Genomic DNA, 23,800 nt, shown 5'->3' with positions numbered 1-23,800 from the left:
TCTGCTCCAACACAGCCTGCTCCTCCTGCATGAGTGCTCTGGGATAGGTCACAGCTACAACAGCATTTTTTCCCTAAAGTCTTCCTGGAACTCCCCTCTGAAGCACAGCCCTATAATTGAGGAACAATTTGCACACACACACTTGTAAACAACAGCCATTTGTAGGGAGGGAGGTGAATTAGAAGGATCTGATTTCCCTTCTTTCCCCTCTAGGAAGGTTTGAGGAGAAAGTGGAGATCAGCATCACCATCATCTCCAGCATGTGTTATTAGCAGCCACACTGAAGCCAGTCAGCAGCGTCTGGCATTGTTTGGAGAAACACAAAAAGACCTTCTGTTTGGAAAGTTCAAGAAAGAAAAGGCAGAGCCTGTGGCCTGGTCCTGCAGTCAAAAGACTGACACAGAGGCTGAGAAGTTCTCAGGCAGAGGCTGACCCCAAGCCCTTTGAAGTTGAGGGGAGGACTCCCATGGACTCCAGCAAGCTTTGGATCATGCCTGAAACACACTGAAGGGAACAAAGCAGCATAAAAGTAGAAATGAGCATCTCCAAAGAGGAATTTAAACAGCACAATGGTGACCTAATATAATCATCACGTTTGCTGATAGAATGTGGTTTTGTGATGTTTGGCAAAGTAGGATTATATTAAGTTTTTAAGTTTTTTCATTAGGATACAACAGTTGTACAACCATTAGGTATTTTTCTGCTTAAAATGCTATGCATGATGCCCTAGCATTGAGTGTTTAATACAGTATTTAGCAAAAGGAAAGCTGGGAAGAAAAGTCCCTTTCAAATTGCTGAAATTATGAATTTTCTGCTTTCTTTCCCCACTTTTGGGCTTCACCCAAAAAGGCTGGTCTACAGATCTGAAATACACAGTGTAGGACTGAAAACCTTATTAAGAACAATGCTGCCAGCATCATCTATTCATGAGCAGCCGCTTGAGAGAAGGCCCAACCCAGAAGAAACTCTATAGCAGCACATTCTCCAAACAATTACTAAAGGATTCCAAGTGCAGGGAGGCTCCAAATCCTCTGTTTAATTATGGTTTAATTAATTTTCTCATTAAAGATTAATATAGGAGCATTCAAGATGAAAGAAAAGTCCTCTGATTTTTGTACCATTTCCATAATAATTTTCATATTGGAGTAATCATTGCAGTGGGTTTAAGCTTTGGTGCTGTCTGGGTCCTAAATGGTATTTTCTGGGAATTAATTTGTTACAAACTTTTTAAAACACTTCTTGTAGCCTTTGCACAAGATTCAACAAAGAGCCAAAGTAACTCCCTTCCCCCCTCCCACCCCAAAAACAAAAAATGCAGGATGTTTCCTCTTTCCCTGGCTAATAGAATCCAACTGTTGCTGCATGACATCATTCCCCAGAGTTAGGGAATCCAAGCTCACTCCAGCGCTCTCGGCTGGGAGTAAACACCACCACCAATGAAAAAAAAAAAATAATAATAATCAAACTTTACAATGGGAGGACATAACATTAAAAAGGCAATTTTTGTTACCTGAAATTTGGAGCATTTCCCTTTCCACTCCATTCTCAGATTTGTATTTCCCAGACAAAACTCTGTGTTATTATCTGAGGCAATCAGAAAACCAGTCGTTTAGTGTCTAATACCTGCTGTGCTTCCCATAACTCCTTCATATGACCTCTTGCAGCACTGATTCCAGCTAAAATGATTGCGGAGAACACAGACTGGCCAGGCCAGTTGTCATGGAGATCTCTCTCCCCCCTCTTTTCATAAGCGCGCGCGCACACACACAGATTTAAACAATTCTGGGAGGCATCCACAAAACAGCGTGCCTTTTCATCAGCTACGTTTTGAAACATTCCACCCCTCCTCCAGCCCCTCCCCAGAGTCAGCCCAGGAAGCTGAGATATGGGCAGGAATTGATTGTGGAAATTAGAGATATCACCTTCTAAAAAAGAGAAAACAATCACAAAAGTTGTATATTTTTTTTTCCCCAGAAGGAAAAAAAGAAATATTTATTCACCAAAGCTTTGAACTATAAGTAAATCTATCACATTCAGACCTGCAGGCTATTTGTCTTTGCCTGACTACTTATGAATTTGATATGTGAAAGCACTAAAGCTTTGCTGAAATACAATCATGCAGATTAAAAGAAATTCTGCTGGCAAGGCCTGACTGCTTACCTTGCTGTTCTCCCAGTACCAAGTCAGTGACTTAATTAGCACAGGTATTCATAAGGTCATGCAGGACTTCCTGTATTCTTTCATGTTTCTGTAATTAAGGAGAAAATTGGGCAAGTCAGAAACATGCAGCTCAAACAAACAAACAGAAAAAAAAAAAATCCCCCAGCTAAACAAGAACACAGAGAAACATCTGGAAGTTTTCTCATACTGACTATAAGTTTAATTGCTGCTTACCCAAAGCTTGCTATCTCCCAGTTAAAGGAGAAACCCATTTCACTGACATTTGTGAATACAAGAACTGATTAGTTTACCATATTCACTGGCACCATGGTTGCAAAACAAAACTTACACCAAACATAAATAAAGACATACAACATTTTTTCCTTGACAAAAAGAATCCAAATTAATCCCCACCAACGTCATATAGGAAAGTCTGGACTGATAAATCAAGAGAACAGAAAATACTTTATAAAAAAGAAAGAACACTTATTAAGAAAACTCACTTTAAAAGTATTTGGACTCAGAATAAGAGTACTGTGCCCAAAGTTTTTACACTTGGAGAGATACCTTGGAGACTTACTCTTTAGAGGATTTAATCAGAGTCAGTCATTCAAAGTTTTGAAACTTCATAAAAGATACTGAAGGGATTTCATGAGTCTGTTCTGCAATGAGCAGTATAAGCAGCAGTCCCTCTAGTGGGCAGAAAATTGCAAAGCTGCCTATGCCAAGCTAAATAGGAAATCAATTTCTTCCGTATCTATTAACCACTTCATTGTGCTGTTATGATGCTCCACCCCTGCATTTAAAATTCAACACTGGCATATTAAATCCTTTATATGTTATTTTGGGAGTTGAACACAAGAAAATGTACATGATATAATCAGCATAACTAAGTTTCTACATGAGGAGATTAAAGAGTTCCCGTATATTACTCTTCTGGTTGTGTGAGATAGCCAAGATGTTTCACGGGAACAACTGTGTCTCCATATAGCCATTCTTACATATAAACTACACCAGAGCATATTATTGCCTGTACTTTGGAAAACTCTGAATTTTGTGAGTGACAGGGCTCCCAGCAGACTATACACTGAAACCATCTCTCTCTCTAACAAGAACAACACACAAAAGCATATACCTGAGGCATATTTTACACTGCTACCAAAAACTGTGTGCAGACTACTCACAGGTAGATAAATACAACAAAACAGCTACTTAAGCTGTCAAGAGTCCAGAAGATGCTGAGATGACAGTACATCAAAGAGTTCCTAGATATGAAAGTACCATATGCTGTTTGCAACTTCACACTAAGTTCTGCTAAGAATGCACCAGTAATGCCCAGCCAAAGACACGAGAGCCAAATATTAAGGAATTATAACTTGGTTTTGTCCTGAAAAGTTCCTTTGGTGTATAACTAAGGTATATTAATCACATGCTGCAAATGGGCACAATTTCAGCAGTGTGACTGGGGAAAGAGGGAAACTGCTAACTCCTCACAGGAAAGTAACATTTTACGTTGCATCACTGCAGAGGGAATGTTCAAAAACACAGAAGTAATAAAAAACCACTCTAGGAATGGACAAGTGAAATGGCTGATCATGCTCAGCTCTTCTATAGACCCCATTACTGGTAACATGGGAGTATGTACCAACCATCTGCATCACATCCCACCCCAGCATTCATGGCAAGGCTCTGTGGCACTTCATTCTGTGACCACATCTGCATATATGGCAAGGATCTGGGGGAGCAGGCAAGCTGGCATTCATAAATCACTAAAAATGCTCTGTGTATTACATACACACTCTGTTACAGTTTAAAATTCCAAGCAAGCAAGTGAAGCTGTTAAAATATATCATGCATATACAAATACGTAGGACTAAGGCACAGTAGTAAAACTATGACCCAAGCTTTGGCCTTGGGCAGGTGACTGCCACAGAAGCCCTCAGACAAGCACAGTTCTATTCTAAACCCCATGAATACACCCTTACTCAGTTCCTTGCCAAAAGGTGACATATGTAGCTCGGACTGATCCCAGTAAAACAAGAGCCATTCCCACATCTTTTTTTTTTTCTCACTGAGCTTTCATTTGAGCACATCAATACCTCAGAACACAATTTAGGCTCTGAAATCATAAACAGAGGACATGATGAACAGCAGAGTTTGCATTAATTACAACATCACAGCTACCCTGCCATCAAAAGGCACCAGAGTGTGTACCCTCACCTCCCTGCAGGAGACAGACAACCCATTACTCACATGCAGCTGATGTTTAGTTTCTTATTTCAGATACACTTCCCCTTTCTGACTGGTTGAACGCACTCCTTCCTACACGTCTGGCCCCGGGATGGAGCAGCCACGTGAGGCACAGGAGCAGACATGCACTGAGCAGGGTGAGTGCACAGCAGGAGCCCTCACCAGGCACACCTGGAGTCTCTGCCTGGAGACTGGCAAGGGAAACATGAGATTCCTGGTCTGAGATCCTTTACTGAATGCTTTCCAAGCAGCCACCAGCAGCAACAGGAAAGAAAACAAAAATCAAACTTGCTCCTCATGAAATTTTATCACTTTCAGTAGGTGAAAACACAACATCAGAGGTGAGCTCCAGATTAAGCCAGCCACAACAGCAGCACAAATTTCTGGTAGGCATAAATTCAAATTAATCACTGCTTCAACTTCAGTAACATTTTTCTTTGCAATTTTTTTAGATAAAAACACTCCTGCAAAGTTACTTAAGATTTTTCTCCTCCTCACATAACTTTCTGCCCTTCACAAGGACCTTTGACCCTTTCCCATTGAAGACGTCCATGTTATTGCTCTTCCTCGTGTCATGTCCACACATTTACCATCCTTCCAGTGACCTCAACAAATATGTATTTGTTTAAAATTCCATCATTTCAGACTCAACAGCAAAAGTGAAACTTAATTAGTCTGTCCCAATATGTTTTTAACCCAATAGTGCTGAAAGTGCCTGCAGCTCCTGCTGACCTCACTGGGAGAGGCAGGGAGCTTGGAAGCAGCGCTTCCTCATCACCAGGCAGTGACTTGCAGAGGAATGGAAATAAGGGGAAAAGCCCAAGCCAGATCATAATGTAAAGCACACATGCACTACAAAAACTGTGCTCTCTTTTTATAGAGACCCAGCACTCAGTACTTTTGCATAGGGAATTCTGTGGACTACCAGGTGGGGCAAAGTGATGACAGGCAGGGCAGCAGCCACCAAACACTCTGAAACAGTCCGATAGCACCACTGAGTTCTTTAAATTAACAGTGCACAGCACTGGCCCTTAATGGTAACACTCCAACATGATGGTGTAAGAACATGAAACAACAACAAAGCAAGTGGCACAAGATAACACCTCTGACCCCAAAAGTATCATTCTACCAAAGTGATTAAACATTCCACTGCCTTCATTGGCATGTTAACTTCAATTTTGCCCCACTGCATGTTTTGCTAGGATTGTGGTATCCAAGTAAGTAGCACAAAAGTAGATTGTAGCCTTGTAGCAAAGGAGATGACTCAATATAGGAGCTCCCCAGCTGCAAGGAGACTGCACCGGTAAAAGCCTCAGATCAGTCAGCCACAGATTTTTCTTCCCCCATTTCAGATCCTTTACTTATAGTATATGCACAACTCTCTTCTAAGAGAAGAATTAATTTTCCATGACCCCCTCAATCATCTAGCAAGGATCAGGTTTGCAGCACAGTACTGGTTTCACTAATGCAGAGAAGAAAGAATTGTGTGTGTACATACCCAGTATTTATATAGTATGTATATAGGAAATGACTAATCATAGCTGTGCTCTCTGAGATACTGCCAATCCCTTTGTGGCTCTATATCCCATTTCAGTTTGATCTCATTCTGCAAATGAGAGCCCGCCATACTTGGGTCTGACTCTGACACTGCAACTGTGTGCAAGACAGCAATTGGAAAACATTTCTAATTCACTGAACCTAAGGGGAGATCTGCACCTGGGGGTCATGACAAGAAGCTGACATGCACTCAGTTGCTGTGCAAACACTCATTCAAAAATCAAGTGGCTTAACTTTGTGGCTATTATTATTTTAGGCCCTGATTCAGCAAAGCACTTAAACATTGACTTCAAAAGAGCTTAAAAATACACTTAAATATATGTGCTACAATATTTTACCAAAGTGGCAGTTTAGTAATGTCATATATTTCAGAAAAGAGAGGTGGAAAGAGTTTTTATTTGGCAATTAAAGCTTTAAGACACTGTTTGGTCATACTGGGACACAACCTTCATTCTAAATCTACAAATGATGCTGAAAATTTGCTGAGCAATAAGCCGAATAATTCCTTAATAAAACAACTTTAAATGTGAACAGTGTGGAATTAACTCATGCAAATGCCTGGTTTGAGAATTATCCATACCTATGGTCTGATTCATGACAGGAGACACATATTACAGCTCACCCTGTTAGAAAAGCTGTGCAAAGCCAAACAAGCCATACAAACTGGCTCTGGGCCCAGGCAGTCAATTCAGCTAGACCTCAACATCCCAGCACTGCAAACTCTGTCAGATGGCACCAGGCCAAGGCACAAGCCAAGTCAGAGGGATAACCAAAAGGTGGGAATCTCGTGTAAATAAGTCTTTCTGCTCCTTAACTCTCCAGGGCCAGCCCTGTCTGCAACCCATCTTCCTTCCAGTCAACACCCTTCCTTGCATGGCACTGCTGCATCCGAGGCATGCCCAAAAAGGAGAGACGGGAAGCTGTAGGTCCAAAACTGATGGAGGGGAAGAAGCCCTCGAGGAGAGGTTATTTATCCTGTCTGTATAGCCCCATCAAGGGTGGATTTATGCCCCAAGTAGAAAGGCAAATGAGACAAGCAGGCTTCCTCTGGGAACCAGCCATATCAGGAGAGATGTCAATGAGTTGCTTGAAACTCCACAGGATTTCTGATTTGACCCTACATGAATGCAAGATATCCATTTGTCTCATTTCACTACTATTTCTTTCAAGTAGAAGTGAAAGGACAATTTCTGTTGCCCCTGTGCACAGCACACATCCTGTGACAAAAGATGCTACACATGGGACTAGAAGACAATTCAAAAAACAGACCCCTCACACCTGAAATTGCACTGATGCAGAACATGCAAAAATATAATTCTGGGAAGTCTAAATCTCGTGTGAATCTGAGCTAGTGCTGCAAAGCTGTGATTAGCTGTTCCTAATAGGAACAGAGGGGCAGAATCCTTTTTAGAGTACATAAATTATGGGAATACAGGTCATATAAACTAAACCCCCAGCTGAAGGGGAACTTTTCAAATTGTACTGTACTTTGGCCTAGCAGTGGGACAAAGAAAAAGATGCTGTTGGGAACTGTCTCTGTTGTTACACTGGCTATATGAAGCTAACAAAGGGAAGAGACTTTTAGCAAAGCAAGGGACACAATGACAGAAAGCATTGCAGGGATGACTTCTGAAGCAGAATATGGGTAGTGGTTGCATTTTTCACATTTTTCCCCCTGCAAAGATGCTTTCCAGAGAAAAACAGCTCTTAAGTTAAATTCAAAATGGAAAATGTGGGCCTAAGGCTGTGTATCCAGTAAGTTATCACCTTGTTTAGATGAGGGGAAAAAAAAATATCACAACCAATAGCACTGTACACTCTTTGAACTTCTAAATAGATAAATAAATAGATAAATAATGACAACATGTTTTGTGATTCCTTTTGATCATCAACTATGAAAGTTCACAGGAAGTTTATACAGCCCCCTCTGACTGGACAGATCTTATCTTCCAAATGCTAGGAGCCAAGAGACTCCAAGAAGAAAGTGTCAGCCTGATATTCCTTTGGACAAAAGGCAACGACTTCTCTGTGTGCTAATGCAGTTGGCTTCCTTTATTTTAGTCACGACTTGAACTTCCAAGCTGGCCTGGAGATCCTGTGAACTGCTGCTAACATGCTAGGGGAATGCCATGAGCCCCACTTCTCATTTCTGGGGAGCATGGATAGTATAAGCACTGGCCCAGCACTACTCCCACCACCTTCACCCCATGGAAATCAAAGCCAGTGGCAGCGCGTGTTTTCTCAGGGATACAAAGAGTTTGTCTTTTGTACTGTCATAAATATCATAGCAGGCAGATTTTAAGCCACAGACAATAAAGCATTTTCTTCTCTACTTTGGATAGAGCAGATAAACATAGTATTGCTTTGAATATGCAGAGATCCTTTTATTCAAGGCCCTCAGGGTGCTTTGCAAAGCCGTATAAATGTCACTCCAGCGTGGCTGCTCAGAAAAACGAGTTCAATGGCTTTGTGTGCAAGTCTGCAGAGTGGCTCTCTGGAAACTGTGTGTGACCAACAGTGCCCTAAACATCAGGCTCTGCTGCTTGCCCCGGGGCCAGAATTAGAACCTGGAAGGCAGTTGGGGTCAGTTGGGGTTTTCTGGAAAACATTTTGGGCATAGGAAACAGCCAAAAATGAGGCTTTTTTCCTAGCTGGTTTCCAGTGCCACAGAGGGAATGAAAGTCAGTGACATTGGAGTGACTAGGACGAGCTTGTGCAAAACAAAAGAAATCCAAAACCAGACCATGCAGACAGTTCAAAAACACTTTATGAACTCTGTGTTTGTTTCTCAGTACCTCAGTGCTTCCTCACTGTACAATAGGAGTGTGGTATAGAGACCTCCAAATGAGCCACAAGCGCTTTCACAGCAGAACTGGTGCAGCACAGCTCCAACAGCACAAAGCAATGCTTGAACTGGTGCAGCTGGGTTTTCTGGGAAGGGGCTGTGGCACCACACAGTGCCCCACTGCAGTGTAGGGCGGTTTAGGGCGGTGCAGACCTCCTGGAGTCAGCTCCAGGGCCCTTTGTGCTGACATCCATTGTGTGGCACGCACATTCCCAGAGCAGCACACTGCAGACCACAGAGGAAGCCATTCCCAGTGCTGAAATTCAGCTCCCAGCACCAGAGATCCAGATGAATGCTTTAAAAGCAAGGTCATCCTTCCTCCTTCAATTCTGTGCATCCTTCCAAGCAAAGATGGAGATCTCTCTGAAAATAGCCCCATATCCAGGGGTGGACTGTCCCAACATCTACATTTAGGCTGCTGGAAAAATCACACACCTACATATCTTTTCTTCACCACTAAGAGTAAAATTTATTACTTAAGAAAAAAAAAGTACACATTCTGCTTCATTCTCATCAAAACAGATGGTTCAGAGATAAGATTTTGCCTCTTGACCATGAGAATGCATAATTTCTTATTTCACTAAACTAGCTCCCATTTTAAAGACAGAAGGAAAGCAAGAATCAACCCTCTTTTTTTCAAATCAAACTGAAAAGGGTGGAACTTGGGAAAGTACCAGTGCTTTTCTTCCAAGTCTGGGAAAACTATACAGTTTACATAGGCCAGGACACTGTTAGAGATATTTTCCCTTTAAAACACTGGATAAGGTCCATGTGGTCACATGATGTTCCCCATTGCTATGTACATTGTTTTAAGGGAATGGACAAAACTCCCTCCTCGGAGCTGTTGCTGCTTGTTGTTCATACTATGGAAGTGGTGAAATCCCACAACACAGGCTCAGTGTCAGCCACTCAGTGTGCACAGACCACACACCAAAAAGTTTGCAAAAGATCTTGCTGCCAGTGAAGAAGGGCAACAAAACCTCTCTTAAAAGCCTCAGTTTCTAGGAAATCTCTAACCTGGTGTAGCGCTGAATGCTCTGACATCTCCACCTAAGCCCCACAGCTGGGCCAGGCTGCCAAAGGAACTGCACACCCCCAATCAGAGCTATGCCAAGATCTAAACATGGAAGCTATGGCTGCTACCCTTGCAGCTGGGGGTGTGTGTACACTGCAAACACAAGTTAATGCCTACAGTGCTGGAAGCAGCTCATGGAAAGTCTGAACCATAAGATGCAAATCATTAGGAGCACGCATCACAACTCGCTCTGGGGAAAATTCCTCATTCAAGAACAGACATGCTGATTACGTCTCCAGTTTTCTGATTTCCTGACGTGTGAAAGTCCCATCAGTAAACATGAGAGCTCTGTGCTTACTGAAAGCATAAAGCAACGCTCTCAGTTTGCCAGAAAGAGCTGAAAGAGGTATTTTTGCACATATGCACGGTGCTGAAAACTTCTACGCTTCATCCTGAACTGTACGGAGAGGCCTAACAAGGAGTCACAAGAGTCAAATGTTGTTCTTGCTTTTGACACCATGCAGGTATATGACCTTGGATAGCTTTCTTTGCCTGGTAACATGAGGCTTGTTCAGCTTCCTGAAGGTGTTGGAACAATGCAGTAAGTTGTAATCCCACTATGAACTACAAACAATATCTTTTTGGTCACATTATACAATCCTGTACATTAAACAGCCTCTAAGCTGTTTCCAATTTCTTAACCTGCTTCACATCTATGCATTTTTGATACACACTCCAGCCTGAAAAAGGTCAAACAGGGTTTCCTCATCATCCCTACCACTGAAAAAAGAAATTTCCTCACCATTTACAGAGTCCCAGAGAGCAACAAATGCAAATGCTGTCCTGAGCCACTGAAATAATTAGAACCTGATTTTTACTGCCTGTTTATTCTGACAAAGTGAGAATTTTGCAGCATTTTCTTAGATTTTTGTAATTAAATTGTGAGATTTAAAAGAAAAAAAAAATCTATGCTGTGGGTTATTTTTAAAATCCCCTGCATCCAGCTGCATTCAAAATAAACTGCAATGCACCTGTCTTGTAAAAGCCTCCACAATGGTTAAATATTCCTCGCAAAGTCTTGTCTTATCACTAGTTTTATCTCTAGTTTACCTGGATGTGACCTGAAGCAAGTCTTAGTAATTTTAATTCCTCACCTCCTCTACAGTGGCTCCCAAGTATAATTCACAGGGCTTGTGAACCAGCTGTAAAATAAAACAAGAGCTTGCAGCACCCTTCCCAGATATCTCAGACATTCACAGAGAGCCAGCAGGCCAGCACAATGTAGATGATGTTTGTAAAACACTGCGAGTCATTTTACATCCTTTTGGAATGGCAACTGAATACTTTAGAAAATACAACCATCCCCTGCAATTCAGCATGAGACACAGGCAACTGAAACACCTTTCTGCTTTCTGCCTTTTCCCTTGTCTCTAAAGAGCTGATAATAACTGAACCTATTGGAAATACTGCTACAATAAACTTATTAACCTTCATAAGATGGCCACAGACTGCTGGAAGGAAAGCATTACTATATTAAGAGACGGCCTATATCTCTTTTAATTTAACTGGATTCCCACTATTAGGCCCATTTAGGAGGCTGTATTAACACATTCCTCAGAAACATTTTCCTTATACAATTTTAAAGTCACACAGTGAGCTAGGGAATGGAAAAGAAACATCATGCACTGTCATGCACAGAGAATAAGAGTCAACTGCTTGGAGGCTGTCTCCTGGATGAAAGAGCAAGCCCATTAACAGGAGAAGGTGATAAAAAATCCATATGCAGCACAGAGAACCTCTAAAGCAAAAACAACAACAGGCAACTGAGGTGGAGAGTGGAGCAGACTGCTATGACTCATAGGCTATAAGTCTAGTCAGTGAAAAAACTGGCAGAAGTTTGCTGTTGGACTATGTCTGTACATTCCCAAGAGATTTATAGCTGCTTATTAAATCATCTGTTCCTCTTAAAACTAAAGAAACTGTATATGTTTCACTGGATTTTACATCTGCTAGAAAGACCCATTAACCATTAGTACAGAGTAGAGTTTTTTCCTATTGAGTGAGTCATTCAAAAGATTTTAAGACCTTACTTGAGAGAGGAAGGGAAGCCTACACAAGTGATGGGCTGCAGCATGATCCAAAACCTGCTGCTTCAGAACGGGTCTCCCTCGCTGGCATCTCTGGTGTGCCTGGCTAATCCTCAGAACAGGTCTTTTGAGTAACAAATATTTTCTGCAGAGGGAAGGAAAGGAAACGAGCACTTACTACAGAGGAGAGTTCTATTGAGAAAATAGTCATGCCTTCCAGTAAAAGAGCACTGTAGCTTGAGACAGGGTTTGTGGAGCAGGTTCATGGAGTGTGGTGACACACAGGCACACACTGGTGCCAGAGGACCTGTCAAAACATGAGGAGCTAGCAGTGTCATCAGCTTCCAGACAGAAGGTGCTACACTCAGGAGTTGGAGGGAAAACACCACTAGCCCTGCAGTGTCATCTCAAAACCCAAAGGAGCAGAAAAAGCAGCTGTGCACAGTCCTGCCCCAAACATTAAGAGTGCTGCTTGTGCATTGGTTAGTTCACAGGAGAGCAAGACAGAAGGATGGGTAAGGCTGTCATTTCCATCCTGGTTAGCTAAACAAGCTGTTTTGTTATCTCAGAATGCTCTTGGAGCATCTCTGCCCTTATTCATCCTACACATTATCCATTAAAAAACCTGCACAAATAATGTTCCTTCTCCCATCTCACCTCCTCTCAGTCTTACTTTTTTGCTCTTTTTTCACCCTTGGACACATCCACAGATTAGGTCTCCAAGATAGCCATCTCTCAATGGTAATATACAAAGATGTTATTAAATAGAAGCCATTTGCTGAGGCATAGATTGAGCTGAACACCCCAAATTCCTAGAAAGTAGGAAGGTTTTACAGATTTTAAATTAACCCCTTAAAAATAAACATGATCCACGCACATTTGCCAATCATATAAGAATGCAAAATACCACGTCTACAGCGACTTCAGTGTTAAGACTGGAATAGAGATGTACTTTAAAAACACCAAAAAGGCCCTTCAGGGTCAGACCAGCAGTGCCTCTAGCTCAATACTCTGTCTTCAGAGGCCATGAAAGGCAGTGCTAGTCAGGACAAGCCCAGGAACCTCACTGCCTTCTGGACATTTTTCTCTGTCCATGGGAGACTGCAAGCTGTGGGTGAGCAGAGCTGAAAAGCAGTGAGATATACAAAATGTGGCTAACAGTGCTTTTGTTACTCCTGCTGTACCACTAAAATCCTATTAAGTGTAAAGCAAAGCACAACAGAAAGCCATGTGTGAAGTGTTGCACTTAGCTGGAAAGTCAGCAACTTGGGAGCTTGAGAACACAGTAATAAAATCAAGTCCCACACCAGCTCATGCACACAGAAACGACCAAAGCCTGCAAGTGTGTGAGGGAGCCGAGCATCATCGTGCCCATGGGCACAACTGTGGCAGATTTGCCAGCACACACTGGATGGGGGGACAAGAAGGGATGGGCTGCTCAGCACATTTCTCTTTCATGTTTTTGAATTGCTGCCTTGTAAAAGTCAATTTGCTAAAAAACATGACAAGATAATGGTAGGTCCTGCTGAATCGGCACAGCTACACCATGCCAAACTGATTCCTGCAGTAAATCATGTGCACTCTCCAAACACAAAGGCAGGGCTGTACAGCTCTGCAAACTCGTTATTTACTTTTGCCAAAAATGACAAAACGTCTGTCAGACTTGTTTTCTCTTTATTATCTCAGCATTGAACTATCTTCACTTTAGGGCTCTGAATCAATACAAGGAATAAACGAGCATGGTGAATTTGATCTCCCAGCAGTCTGTACAAAAACTGAGCCAGGATATACTCAATAGGTTACAGCCCTTCTCCTACCCTACAACTGCACATGATCAGCTGCTTACTTGACACAGTAACTTTCTGATACATCAATTAATCATCAATATGCTGAGACTGAATTAGTGCTTTCTGTCTTAAAAGAAGAGGAAACTGTAAAACAATATTGTGAGGGGAAAAAAATAACATCATTATGGGAATATCCATAGCCAGCATAATAATACCACATCTTGTGTTATTGAGGGTGAGACATCATGACTAAGACATAACACCCCTGCTAGCCACATGCTACAGGAGTCAGGATTGTGACACAAAAATACAAGAACATTAGTCAATCCTGGGCAAATCTTTTGATTTGGCTTTCCTTCCTTAATGGGAGGCAGCTACACCAATTAACATCAGTTGCTTTCTCCACATTCACTTTGCTCCCTGTGTCACACAATTCCATATCTCACAACAGGTGAGCTTCAAGAAACTCACAGCCCAACCCACCCCAGACCAACACCACCCCAGCTGATGTCACCCACACACCTCCCCAGTGATTCAGCCAGGTAATAAACTTTGCAAAAGAAAGAGGAGTGATCATTGTACTTCACAAGAACAGGAAGCACTGTGTGTGCTGTCTAACTGTCCAAATATCGCTGTCCAACTCCCACCAGAGGAAACACCACATGAGAGCTGTTGTGAGAATTCCATCAGCCTTCCAGACCAGCACAGATCCTGAGTCAGCCCTTAGGCAAGCTGTTGAAGTTGATGCTCAGCTTTCAAGCACATGCTCAAGTATTTGGCAGAGCTGGGACCATTTTCAAGTGTGGGATGCAGAATCCCACTCAACGGTTGCTTCAATGACAGACTACAAAAGTATTCTTGATATATAATAATGCAGTAATTTATGGGGGTGCATTCTCCCTTAACCATAAACTCCGACTCATCTGTTCTTCACAAGCAATTGTTTCTTAAGGAATGTTGCTGTGCCTGTCATCTGACACACAGAACAGCTGCCAGCCACAATAGGAAATGGTTTGCACTGATTGAATGTATTTCTGAAACTCCACCAATTCTTCTCCATGAAAAAAAATAAAAGCCAAAAAAACACAAGTAATAACAAGAAAACCCAAGAGACTTTGATAGTCTTTATTCTGTTCATTGTTGAGAAGTAAAGATCTTTGTTTTCTCTTTCAGACCATCCTGTTATTCACACAGTGAATTACAGACCTAACCAATTCTATAAATGGCTATTCCCTGAACTCATGGTTTAAAAGTTGAGGTCAAAAGATCATTCACATGTGAAGTACGACTCTCCTCTGGCAAAGTAAAGCCATTCTGGTTCCTGACAATGCTATATTTAACTTATTTTTAACTGTCCTGATTTTCTGCCTCTTTTCCTTAAAATAAAAACTGGTAGATGGCAGAAGAAAGAGATTCTACAATCATCAGTTAGAAAGGCCACCTGGAGGTAAACTCAGAGCCAGGAGTCAGCCAGTGACAGTGTGGACAGATTAAAATCTTCCAAACCCTAAGTTTCACTTTAACATGGTACCACTGACTTACCCAAAGTCACATGAACATCTCAATGCCTCAGTGCAGGGTTGTAACACTTATTTACCTAATACATGGGTTATCATAAAGATACAGTTTATAATAATCAGATTGTTACCATTTACAGATGATTAATGCTCCTCTGATGCCTTATAAAGCTGTAATCACTACCTTCATACTGAGCAAACACATACTAGGCAATATAGGTTTAAGCTTGTAAATTTATGGTAGTAAAAGGTAAATTGGGCTAGTCCTCTACAAAAGCACAGCATCTACCCAACAGAGGCTGCTCCATTAAGTGGAATAGTTAGCTTTGAAGGCACGGTTCATTTAGCCAGAGTTTTAGATGAACAAGTACCTCCTTGCACCTGCTAATCAGGAGTTGAAATAACTGATAAGAAACTCTATCCACAGATACTTGAAGGTGAATGATTGTTCCTGTCCTTAATGTGTCCACAAAAACACAGACACCACAGCAGCCACTGGGCTCCCAAGCTGATCAGGAGCATGCAGCTATTTAGGTATGTACAGGACACTGGGAATCTGCCCAGTTTTGAAGCTACCACAGTGCAGTCAAATTACAGGACACCCAAAAAACATACAGCAGAGTGACTAGCTGCTCCCCACTCATTTTGGTTATCATTGATGCTAAGGAGACCTCCCTCCCACATGCCATGCTGTCAGAATCAACAGGTGAGTTTCTACAGAACTTTTTGGAAGGATTTTTGAGCCAGGGGGTTGGTGGAGGATTGGATCAATTTATTTTTTTAATGGTTCAGTGTTTTCAACCTGTTGTATTTTGCCTAATAGAACTGGATAGGCAGTGAAAGGTGCCAAGGACCAATCAAACCTCAAAATGCTTTCTTCGCAATTAAACTTTGGAAGCAAATTAGCATAATCTGTGTGGCTGACAGGAATATAAAAAGTCTCAATGCACAATCACATCTGATTTCCTGCAAAGCTCTGCTCTGAAAAGCAGATGTTACAAAAGGAGAGTGCCTGGGTTGAAAACAGCCTTGCTTATCACCTTCAGTGCAGTTCCTGAAATGGGAGCAAAGCAGAGAGCATGGCCATAAGGCTGTACTATCCTGATGCAAGAGAAAGCTTCTAGCTTATGAGTCAGCATCTCTTTTTAAATGGAAGACAAAAGCAGTAGGAGAATGCCTCTGAAAAGTTATACCTTTCCTCTTCTTCCCTTTCCCCCCGCTTTCTAGAGAAAATAATTTTCAGACAAATTGCATACAGTATGTGCAATCCTCCTGCTTGGAAAATTCAGTCTGCTAATAAAACCAAATACAAAACAAACAACAGGAAACATATTTTTGATGGGTTTGCTTGTTCTGTCATGGTCCCCAGCTTCCATTCTCAGGGATTTACCAAAATATTTATTTACACAAAGCTGGAATTCTGGAGTATCAAATTATTTTCTCATTGACCTCTGGCCATGCTTGGAGGTTACAGAAATTAAAGATATTGCTGTATATTCCAGTGACATCAGTAAGGAAGTAACAGTGCTGTAAATAATAAGAAAAAAGTGTGGGTTTGTCCATCTCTTACCAATACTCTGCAGTGTGAAAGATAATAATGGAAGTTCTCTCTTCACCCCAGCCCTGAGCAAAGTGCCAGCTCCTTTCCCGCCAGGGAACAAAATCTCTGACCACTCCAGGTAGACACAATTTCCTCCTGTCACACCTCTCAGCTGGCTGGGAGAGGGAGTGAGTCACAGACCCATCTCCTGCTCTCCCTTCCAACACCACACAACAAGTGGAGAGTGAAAATAAGACAAAATTCACTTTACTGGTTTAAGTACTTTATGCCTTGAAATAAATCATTTAGATGCTGTGAGATGACCTAAACAAATCTCAGAATTTTAGGAATAAATAAAGGTGGTACTCCTCCTATTAGGTTTACAGATCTCAAGCTCTGGGACTCGTGGTTTAAAGCTTTCCTGAGTAGCTATAAAAGCCAGAGAGGGTAAAGATTTCTGATAGTCACTTAGTTCCAGGAATTCTGGCCTTAAAAGAAGGTAGGAAAAAAACCCAAATACAAAAGAAACCTATATTAAAATTGGCAGAGTTGACAAGACTAAGGAAGAAAAGCTGTTGGTTTTTTCTTTTGCATTTACCACCCACTGTCTCCCACACAATAACATTGGGTAAGAGCACATTGTGACAACACTTCTAGGTCTTACTTTAAAATTCCTTAGTCACTGTAATTGTATACTGAGCAAACAAGATCTACTTCATTTGCCAGAAAAACCCAGCAGCACCTGGACCACAACATGGCAGGCTTACAGGATGTGTAAAGATGAAGAGGAGAGAAATAAACCAGTCTGGAAACTGAATACTGGAGGGTCAGATCAGCACACCCTGACCCAATGTGAGCAATGATGACACAAACAAGATCATATTTGATGACACAAACAAGAGATATTTGATAATCATCTAGTGTTTCAATTATAGCTTTGTCTCTCTATGTGAAAGCTGACCATTTCTTCTTGCAGGATGCAGCCACCGTGTTTGACACGGCTCTCATGTCCCTACAGAGATTCAAGGATGTGACAAAACCCTACCTAATGAAGGTGAACTCTTCCCTGCTCCACCAGAGGGATTCATACCCAAAAAATGGCCCCTCTGGAGGTGGAAAATAAGAACAACTTAGATGAGATCCACCAAGCCAGGGTAGGAGGCTTCACACCATCAAACTTCCAGTATTTTCCTGGAGCAAAAACCAGCATGTTCATCTGCACATCAAGCTTATCTCAAGAGGCCATGATAGTTAAGAACATCATCTTCTCATTCACTAGCTCTTCTTGTAACCCCCTCCATAGTGACTCCTGAAATTACTGTTTCCACATGAGTCATTCCATGCTGCCTAGACTTCAGCCTCACTCCCCAAAAATATCTGTGCTGACTGCAAAACCACATGCTACCACAGACCTTCCTTACAGGTCAAACCGTGAGCAAGCAAGCTGCAGGACTTTCCTGTAGGTTTATTTTGTGAACCTCACATGCAGTAACTTCATCTCCCAGAGAACACCCGTAGAGCTCAGCCCTGGGGGACAGGGTGAGTGTGATGTTCCCTTCTCTGGGGAGGGCCCTTGCTATGGATGGCTGCTGTGTGGAAGTGTATTGTTGAGGCACAGATCAGCCTATGAAGATTTCTCCTTGGATGTAGAGCTCCCTTTGAACTGTCTCATAATTGCACCGACCTTGTGCACACATGTTCATTGCTAGAGCTGTGGGTGGGAGGCACATCTGGCAGCAGCTCTATGCAAACCTTGCACAGCTTCATTCTCAAGACCACTGAAGTCAACATGGCCCTTTCCACAGGCTTCACAAGCTTGAGGCCAGACCCACATTCCTTCATTTTAAAGGACATCAGAACTGCACTGAGTATTTTCAGGCAAGTGTTGAGTCACCAACCTACTGCTGCAAGGCCAGGAGAGTGACCTGCTCAGCCAGTTTTTTCCACAAGCCCTCAAGGCAGATATTATTCACTGCATTCCCTGTGTTCATTTTCTTTGCACCGACACAGAAAAATTAGGCACAAAGTGGCCATGAAGAGTCTTAGGCTAGAAATTTGGAGAAGACTCTTTTTGTCCTTACCTTTTCCAAAACTTACATTCACCCAAACTCTTCATTATCCCAGAAATGTCCCTCTCTTCAACACACAGCTGCCCACCTCAGCTTTACCCTGGGACATAACAGGCAGGAGCCCTAACCCATCACAACTCAACCACTTTCTCAGTCTGCTCCTCAGGAAGTAAAATATTAGACTCTTCCTTGCTTTGCCCTGGGGTACGCTCGTAACTCACCATTTGGCCTCCAGAAAGGAAGCCCTACTGTTCCTTACTCATGCTCAGTAGCACTTTAGTCACTGAGCTGTCTCACAGAGCCCAGAAGAAATTCTTATATAGTAAATAACATGTGCCATTAATTATGTCAGTGCTTGGCCCACATCAGAGCAGCTGTCAGAGCCCCAAGTGCACCAACAACCCTTAAATGCCTGGTCCAGCCAGACCTGGGACTTGTACCCCCAAAGCCACTGCCCAAGGGACCAGAAGCCCAGGATAAGCTCAGGCTCAGCCATGCTGCAGGTTCAACCACCCCCAGCCCTGTTCTTGCTGGGCCTGACTTGCTGCATGGATTTAGCTTGGTCCCAGCTCTTCCCCCTGCATCTACACAGTGATCAGTGGGCTACCAGTGACATCTGTCACTGCCACCAAGCTGGTCCCAACTGGGCACCATGGGGCTTTGCTGAGGTCAGTGAGAGCATTGTCCTACCTGTGCTGGGGTCACCCTCAGCTCCTGGCTCATTCTCTCTCATGGTTCAGCCTTCGCTCTCTGCTCCCTGACAGTGCCATGCACCCCACGCCATTTTCCATTTGTTGGGCATCCTCTTTGGCTTGATGGACTCTGGAGCATTATTAGGACAAGTATTGCATGATAACCAGGGCTGGCATTAAAGGGGAATTTTGGAGGAAAGAGAAATATCAGAATACTTTTTCAAAGGGATTCAGCACCTTGGTTTTGACCCATGGAAAATCTGAAGAAGGTGCAGCTCACCTGGTATCAGAGGAGGTTTGGGGAACTGGGTCACTGGTTTTCCTGGTGATCAATTCCAGGGTAAGATACTGATCTGGTTCAGACAGAGTTCAAAACATCCCTGCTTATACAATCAGATGTATGAACAGGAAAGGCACCTTTGCAAGCAATCATCTCTCTTCAAACAGAAATAATGTATCACAGAAACACACGACTTCCTGCTCCCAAAAAGGGATGATGGATAAATTCAATTATTCACACTTAGCAAGGTTCTCAGCTCTCCAGACTTTCCTAGCTAGCCTGAAGTAAAAACAAAATCTTTACGTTTTTTATTCCCACAGAAACAAAATTTCAAAAGCTTCTGCTATCTGCACTAAGTGCAATGTGGCAGGGAGCATCCCTACAGCCCCACAGCAATGCTAGAACTGGACCAGAGTTTTCCTCAGGATATGCAGCATTCCTTGTGAGCACTCTGACCTCGCCTTACTCTCTGCCTGTTGGGAGGCAAGGTTGGAGGCACTGGAAGAAAACTGGAGTCCAGTTTTGGTGCTGTTTCATTTTTGGTGCTGTTTTATTTTTGGTCTTGGACAGTCACTCCTCCTCTTTACATATCATCCTTTCAAACAAAACAAATAAACATTTTTTTCTCTTTCCCATTTATAGGTAGATACAGAAATCAAGAGAGCTGATTTCCACTAAGAACAGCCACCAAGAACCAGCTGCACTGTATGAACTTCAGAAGTTATTGCAGTTCTGCAAAGCGGCACAGTGACATGCAAAACTAATACAAGCCAAAAAGGGAGTATATGATCAACAGGGAAATTACACAGGCAGGTTTCAAATCTGGATTTTTCTTTCAAAAGAGTATCAACTGTATAGGCACCTTCATAGGTGACATCCTACATTATATGCTACCAAAAAACCAAGATAGAATTTCTGGAGATAGATTATTTTTTTAGGGTGGAGAGATACCATTTTACATCCAGCTGTTTGATTCTACCCACACCCCACCCTTAAACAGAGTTGTCTTTAAATAACCAACCAAAAGCTCTTGCAGTATAACTGCCTATATATTCTGGGTACCTTTTTTTTCTTTTTTTTTTTTTTTTTTTCCAGGGAAAAGATGCCCAGAGGATTGGGGATTTGAGGGGAGAGAGATTGTGTTTGGATTTTTTATTCCTCTGAAGTTAAAAACGAGCTTTGCCCTTCAGCCTTTGGTGGTTATTCAGGTACAGATACCTACAAAAGCCACACTCGTATTCTGAGGACATGTGCAAGGACAGTATGAGACAATAAAGAGCAAAAGTGGGCTGGAATGTGTGTCCTGGGGGTCCCACAGGTAGTCCAGGCTTCCAGGAGGGAAACCTGGAGGAAAAAGAGAAATCATGTATGTTCTCTCCCAAAGGACAACTTTAGGGCTCTAACATTGTCAGCATTGCTCTTTTTCAACACTGCATGCTTGCGCAAAAAAACCAAAACTCAGCTTCCCCAAAAGACATTCAGTTCTGCAGGCACTTGTACATAACAGTGGCCAACGACATTCATGAAGTTTTAGTATAATAAAGAAAACACATAAAACAATGCTCAGCAATGAGCACAAGCCTTATGGGAACATAGGTCATTTGGAACTGGATCCAGAAGTTTAAATCATTAGGTTTCTGGATGTGGCAAAATTAGCCTGGCCCCATCTTGAGACCTAACCTTCCCACAAGGGTCACAAAACAGGAAAGGCTGGGACTAAGAACAACAATAACAACAAGAAAATAAACTTTATCTGAAACTAATCAGTTACTAATGATTTGAGGAAGATTATGTCAACTCCCCATATATGGGTTCTTTATCAGAAAGGGTGAAGCACTACACTGTCAAATAACAGATGTGACTTGCACATTGATCTGCATTTAAGGTACATATTCTTCAATTACTCTTCTCATGTTCCTCAGAGGGACAATGGGAAAGGATTCCCAGCATCACAGGAATATCTATTGAGGGCTCAGTTTATATACAGTCAGGGTGTTCCACTTTCCACAGGCTCAAGTGCTTTGATGTGACCTTTCCTAATGTAGCTGTAAAGATCCACTCCCCTACAGTCACCTGAAAGGAGGCTGCAGCAAGGTGGGAGTGGGTTTCTTCTCCCATGTAAGAACAGACAGGATGAGAGAAAACAGCTTTGGATACAAGGAAAACCTTCTCCACCAAAAGGGTGTCTAGTACTAGAACAGGCTGCCAGGGAAGTGGCCGAGTCACCATTCCTGGAGGTATTTTAAAAGCCATGTGGATGTGGCTCTTAGGGACATGGCTTAATGGTGGACTTGGTAGTGCTGGGTTAGCAGTTGGATTCACTGATCGTAGAGGCCTTTTCCAATCTAAAGGATTCTATGGTCTATTCAGAGTATTTGATTATATTCAGATATATAGAAACAGCTGTCTGTAATGCAAGAAAAATATAGAATATTCTACAAGATTTTTGTATTGCTTACTACAGAATTCCAGTTTGCTGGCTGAATTTCAAGATCCTAGAATTTGGCTCTTGTTTCTTCTCCTTGATCAGGTGTTAACATTCCTCCTGATGCCAGCCTGACAACATTTCTGGTGTTTTTCATAAACATTCTCTCAGATCACACTGCTCAGATCCATTTGTGCTGCAAGGCTGCAGACAGCTCCAGTTCAGAGAGAGCTTGCTGGAGGCATGAGTTGTGCAGCAGAAAGACACGCTGATTGCTGCTCTATGGAAAAAAGAAAATGTCTCATGTCCACTCACACGGATTTGTTGGAAGCAGTTTGGTTCAAAATTTGTGATAAAAAAAGAAATCAGAGTTGATTACACATCTTCATAATTGATGCCCAGCTCCTTCTAAGAGCTGAATTTCTGGAGCTGGAGGCCAACAAGCCCTCTGTTACTGGGATTTTGATGAGAAGTGTCCTGAAATTTTACGGAAATGTGGACAAAGGAGGAATGCCTCTCTGCATTGTCTGCAGGCATTCTCCTTGCATGAAATTAGGCATAAAGGTTTTCAGCAGACACACACCAAGAGTTATAGCAGGTTTTGATCTATCCCCTTCAGCACCCTCAGGCCTCATCCACAACAGCTGAGACACTCTAGCTAAAGCTTCAGTGCAACCACTGCCATTGATGAAATTTCCTCTGACCAGGGAGGTCAGGGATATATTTTGGCCAAGAACCTTAATGACCCAACAGCACTAAGACAAACCTTTTCCAGCTATTCGTCTGCATTCCTTAGGCATGAGGACATGAAGAAGGGGAAGCACTGAACTATGCAAAGCTGTGAAGGAAAGAGAGGCATTCCACACTACAAAGATGTTCCAGTTAGCATCTCATTTATATTCTGGGATATAAACACAACTTCTCTCCCATATGTGATGAAGATTCCCATACATAATTTTTCAAGACCAATGCTGCATAAACCTACCCATAGTCCAGTCACCCCACAACCTCTGAGAATTTTTAGTGGGTGACATCTCTGACCTCTTTTTAGTATACTACCAATAAATGAATCAAAGTTAACATGTATTTCTCTGCTTCCTGTCCACTTCTTATATCTGCTTTTTTTACATCAAAAGGGGACCTTTGATACTGCTTACAGACACGGTTCATGCATGTAGAAACATCTGGCTTCAATCACCAACTGATTCTTGTAGACTACACTGGAATATGAATAAAGGTAATAAAGGGCAGTCAATGAGAAAAAAAAAAACATCTGAGGAGACCTAAGAGTTGTTAACAAACAGCATGGCATGAACAATGAAGGTAGGTATGGAGAAAAAGTAGAAGATGAGATAGAGTAGGGTACTGTGCCACCCAGATTCTTGCCAAAGCCAATAGGAGCAAGAGATATGTTTAAATAGACAAGCCTGTCTCCAAGCTAAAATTCCCAAAAGAAACTAAGAGTTCATTTCTCTCTTATTCATGCATACTTTAGAAACCTCAGGAGATTGCTCTGCAAACTGGAACAATAAAACAAAATGTCAAGACAATAAATGGGTCATTGAAGCTCTGCCTT

The 23,800-nt window shown here is 42.2% G+C and overlaps 1 protein-coding gene across 12 annotated transcripts in view; it reads right to left on the bottom strand.

The window, feature by feature from the left end:
- Nucleotides 1–23,800, bottom strand: part of DENND2B (DENN domain containing 2B) — a 155,040-nt gene that overhangs the window by 113,757 nt on the left and 17,483 nt on the right. For 8 of the 12 annotated variants that reach the window (XR_012056233.1, XR_012056234.1, XR_012056235.1 and 5 more), the window contains exon 2: nucleotides 2,161–2,248. The gene's annotated coding sequence lies outside the window, so the exon portion shown is untranslated. Of the gene's footprint in view, nucleotides 1–1,510; nucleotides 1,795–2,160; nucleotides 2,249–11,917; nucleotides 11,937–12,092; nucleotides 12,112–23,800 lie in introns of those variants that run through there. The other 4 variants (XM_030273818.4, XM_072929632.1, XM_072929633.1 and 1 more) reach the window with 4 other exon arrangements.

The sequence above is a fragment of the Taeniopygia guttata genome, chromosome 5 (assembly GCF_048771995.1).
Source record: "Taeniopygia guttata chromosome 5, bTaeGut7.mat, whole genome shotgun sequence".
NCBI classification, from domain to species: Eukaryota; Metazoa; Chordata; class Aves; order Passeriformes; family Estrildidae; genus Taeniopygia; species Taeniopygia guttata.
The sequence above is the reverse complement of the archived record's forward strand: the minus strand, read 5'-3'. Positions and strand labels throughout refer to the sequence as shown.